This window comes from Aulonocara sp. 'chitande type north' Nkhata Bay, linkage group LG3, assembly GCF_057382095.1.
Source record: "Aulonocara sp. 'chitande type north' Nkhata Bay isolate Kocher_YH1m ecotype deep benthic linkage group LG3, A_spYH_male_GT1.1, whole genome shotgun sequence".
Classification (NCBI taxonomy): Eukaryota; Metazoa; Chordata; class Actinopteri; order Cichliformes; family Cichlidae; genus Aulonocara; species Aulonocara sp. 'chitande type north' Nkhata Bay.
The window spans coordinates 70,367,706-70,372,656 of record NC_141346.1 but is presented as its reverse complement, the minus strand read 5'-3'; the positions used below and the strand labels follow the sequence as shown (position 1 = coordinate 70,372,656).

General features: G+C 43.9%; 1 pseudogene; it reads right to left on the bottom strand.

The window, feature by feature from the left end:
- Window positions 1-337: 337 nt before the first annotated feature.
- Window positions 338-2,411, bottom strand: LOC147336893 (uncharacterized; annotated as a pseudogene).
- Window positions 2,412-4,951: the final 2,540 nt, after the last annotated feature.

Sequence of the window (4,951 nt, the reverse complement as noted above, 5' to 3'; positions counted from 1 at the left end):
GGTGTTCTCTACTACGTCCTCCTTACAACACAAAGGGCGCACTGCGCTATAGGGCGCGCCGTACTTTTTGAAGAAAATCTAAGACTTTTAATTGCGCCTTATGGTTGTGAAAATACGGTATTATGGCAAAACGCTGGTAAGAGTTCTTGTTCATGAATCCAATATTGAGCCAAATAACACCAACAGAGATACAGGGAGCATTATTGGCGAGGTTAACTGCAGGACCATTCCACTCACTTGTGTTTCTAGGGTAAGAGTCATTTACTTGAATGAGATCTGTTCGTACAGCCGAGAGGGAAGCACCCGTGTCGAGGGTAGACTCCACAGATGAAGCATTGAAGTTCACTTTCGTTCTTAGTGGGGTATTCCAGTGGACTTGTGAAAAATTGTCTTCCAAGTGTCCAAGACTGTGTCCACCCTGTAGTGAATCGGGTGTGTGAGGCTCCGTTAGTAACTGGGGGAAGGTTGGCCTCTGTAAAATGTCCTCCCCCCCCCCCGTAGTTTCCCGACTGCCTGTATTGTGGCTGGGATGTGGTGCTGCTTAATTCCACCTTTTCATGGCCAGGGTCAGAGGGGCCAGGTGCTGGCAATGGCTGGACTGGGCCATGCCTAGCGGTGTTCGAGGCTCGTTGTGGCAAATGAGGTTGGGTGTTACAGTTTGGGCAGGTGCGTGTAGTGAAACCTGGCTGAGAGCATTTGAAGCAGTAAGGTTCAGGCTTATAGTTGTCTTTGCTACATAAAGCAGGCTGTGGTCTTTGTGGTCCAAGCACTGAGTGAAGCTCATGAGCGCGTAGCAGCAGGTCCATTACAGAAGTGACATTAGCGCCATACAGGGCAACTCTGTATTTTTCGAGAGCATGTTTACTAATTAGGTCAATTCTGTCTTTTTCAGGTGGGGGGCTCTTCAGTTTGTCAAACTCACTCAACATGTGGGCGACAAAGGTTGGGAGCGGCTCGTCCTGAGCCTGAACACGATCCAAAATTCCTCTCAGGATGCGTTCTTGGTTGTCGGAGGGCAGAAAAACTGTCTTAAACAGTTGACAGAATTGAGCCCATGATGTGATGTGGGAGCTCAGTGCCTTGAACCATTTCCCGGGCTCTTTTGCAAGAAAGTGTGGCAGTTCGTTTAGCAATTGCCCATCAGTTAGGTTCAATGAGGCTTTGTATGTGCCAACTGCATTTAACCAGTCCTCAGGTTGCACTTTTCCGTCCCCAGCATACACAGGAGGCTCCAGCTTTGCGTGATGTAAAGCTGCCGCAATCACTCTGGAAGTGCTGCTGACTTCAACTGAGTGAGATGGGAGGAAAGGATTTGTAGGTTGAAATGGGTTGCTGGGCAGGAACGGATTGGTACTGTTGGTGGGTTCAGTTTTGTCCATCACATGAACATGAGGTGTCGATGTGGCCATTGGGAAAACAGGAGACTGTGGGACTGCAGGAGGGGGAGAGTTCCCCGTTGTGAGTTGGTCCCACTGCCTTAGTAAACTCTGCTGTATGTTCAGTGAGTCACGTAAACAATCACTAAGCTTATTCACCTCAGTTCTTAACTCCACCACTTGTTGGCTAAGGCTAGGAGTCACATTTTCAACTATCTGGCACATAGGTAACGAGGTAAGTTCCATGTCTGAGTCAGAGTCGTCTGGGCAGTGTGCCATTGCGATTTCAAAAAAATTAAGCCGCTCCAGGGCACAGCGCAGTTATTGATATAGCAGTAAAAGAGTCAGTTAGGTCAGACTAGAAAGACAAAACTGCAAAAATGCGTTCAAGATTAAATTGAGAAAAACCACATATAAAATTTCGCCCAACAACTGAAATTAGACTGGAGTGATCAGAACCATGTTATTACAATAGCATGTCTGCAACACTAGAGCTCAATGCAAGATTAGTTTTAAGTCGTTTCGTTATACTGAGCCGAAGACCAGCACCAACGGTTGTAGTCGGCCAAGCTATCACTTACATGTGCTACAGTCAGTCTCAGCAGAGGGAAAGGGGAATGAAAAGCCAGCAGAAATGTTCATGTCCAGGCTCTCCACAGAAGAATTAATCCTTAGAAGACGAAACCAACAACAAATAACAAATCCACGGAGTCCATTCGCGTCGCGGAGTCAGCTTCTCTCTTTTTCTTTCTCCCAAGCGGAGCAGCGGCACACCACGGTATCCAGAAATTAGTCGGGTCCCACCTGAGCTGAGGCTGCGGCCATGGCGGGAGAAAACGTCCGAGCGTCCGCAAAACTGGGGGGATTTCCGAGACAGTTCACGTGCTAGAAGAGAAGAATCCTCGGCGGGATGCAAAAATCGTCTGAAGTCCAAGGGGAAAAAGTTCGGGTGCCAGTTGTAACGTGCAGTGGAGATGAAGCCAGCCGCGGAGGTGTGCAGGTGGATAGCGAATGAGCAACAGCTTCTGACTTTCCAAAAAGTACTCATTTATTTACAATATCAAAAATAAAAGTGCTACCTCTACCACACATTACTAAAGAGCACACTAGTCCGCGTACACACGGGAGCATCCATTACAGGAGGAGTGCGAAGAAGAACAAAAAGGGGGAGACACCAGTCGTGAGACAGGAGGCGCCGTCATGTGGTGATACACTGCATTACAATAGCAACTGTTACAATATAAATATTGTTCTGAGAGGCTTTTTGTTGGTTGAGTCTGAAATTGATTGTATGTACAATTCATATCCTTATAAAACGGCAGAAATATGGTGTTTTATTAATAAACTTACATTTATGGCAGTGGCGTGTCTAGAAAATTTTTGTTGGGGGGGCCAGGTAGGGGCACAGATTTGGAGAAGGGTGGCAGATGTAATTGGCAGATAATGTTTAAAAAAAATTCTACCAACCATTAACCATAATTCAATAATCCTGTAAACCTAATAACCGAATGCGCTTTTAACTCTTATTAGAATGAGATTTTAACCACTCCGGTGCAAAGTTTTTAGATACTGCGTTGATAAAGTACAAGAGATACAATCAGTGCTTTGTCAGTGTTTACTCAGCATTCAAGGACAGCAATATTTGCATAGTGTTTTTACTGACATATAGTGCACATATGTTTTGGGCAAAAACATTTTTTAATATTAAAATACGAACATTTGTAGCAAACAATTGACAAATTAGCCAATGCCAATGCAAAACTTTTTCTGCCTATTAAAAAAAGAAGATAATCTTCTCACAAACTGGTGTTTGATTTTGAAACAGGGAAAAAGTGGGGAAACAAATGAAAAGACTAATATTTGAATAAAACCTGAAAGCAAGTAAATACTTTCTTTGCTTCCTTATGGTAAACTTTGGTAATATTGATAAAGAACAACACTGGCTGATGATGAAATACAGTCAGCTGGCATGGTGACACTGCCAGTATTAACCTGCAGGGCTGGACTGGGACAGAAAATCGGGCATTTTGACTAGAGACCGGCCCACCAGGTATTAAAGCCTTTGAATGAAAACAAATGCTGTTGTGACAGTGATGTACAGTTTTGTTGGTATATGTATGATTTCTATACATTTTACGTCAGATAAAAATTTTGGTTGTAAGATTTAGATAATTATTTAATAAAAGCTAGATATTTTAAATGAGAATAAGAAAGAAAAGTATTTCTTTGTGCCCCCTTTCCCTGTTAATGCCCTACCTGGCCCCCTGGCAAAAATTTGCTAGATCCACCCCTGCACAGTTACCAGCTGTCAGCTACATAGAAAAGGATCCTGGTGTTGTTTGTCTCTCAGAAACAGTTCATAACTTCCCTTCAACTCATTCATGTGACTAAAAGGTAAACCTGTTTCTCCATCACCTGTTCAGCTCTGATGATTCAGTAAGGACATCTCCTGGTTTCATCTTCATGTTTCCCTCTCACCACATATACAAACCGACATCATGACCAGCAAAGTGGGCGATAAATAAATGAGAGAGAAAAGCCGATCAGCTGATCATTGATCAGTTTCATGATTGAAGTAGCAACAGGAGAGAGAGGGTGAGAGAATGAGAGAAGAAGAGGCAGCTGTGCAGCGTAAAGACAGAATAACTCCAGCTTTGTGTCTTTTTCCATTCTAGCTAAAGTCCGGGACAAACTGCGTCTCTTCTCAGCTCAATACGAAACGTGTAATATTTTCTCTGAATGAGGGACCATTCCATTTTTTTAAAGAGCCGTTGGCATGAATAAAATAAAGTTCACTATCAGTAACATCATAGCACCCACCCAGCTGTATAAAAACTCCATCAAGCTGGCTAGAACGCAGTACGAGTTATTGCAACTGAGCGTAAAAAGTCAGCACAACAAAAATAAACTACACCTAAACTTAGTTTATATCTGACCCAGATAGACTGCAGGTCATAACTTCTTACCTGAAGTTCAGTTCACCTGACACTCGGACTGGCGGCTGCCTCGGGTCTCTCCTCCTGCCTCCCCTTCCCTCATCCACCTGCTGGCCTCTGTGGAAGCCCTGCCATAGCCACCACCAAACAACTGACTTATTTTTACACATCGACCTGCATCTTATAACTCATAACTCTTATGTTAGCTGCCCTCAGTAGCATACTGTCTGAAATATTCGACGGCTGCAAAAATTCTTTAAGTGTTATTTTTTCCTTGGGATTCTAATTTCACTGAAGTTTACTAAACTCAACAAACTTAATATTACTTACCGGGACATTTATTCTGTCCTCATTTTCTTTCACCGAAAAATTGTTTCCTGCAGTGTTGTCCTTCGTGCTTGGCTCGCCTACCTTTGCTAACGTGATGCGCATAGCGCAAAAGCCGATGCTGCATTCACTTACACTCGGATATCTGAGCTTCACCGTGAAAACATAATCGTACATTTGATATTTGATTGAATTTTATTGTTTTACCTTTGGGGTGGCACCTGGGGTGGCCAGTCTGGTTGGGGGGGTGGCCTGTGCCCCCCCAGGCCACCCCGCTGGACACGCCATTGATTTATGGATATAAAATAGCTA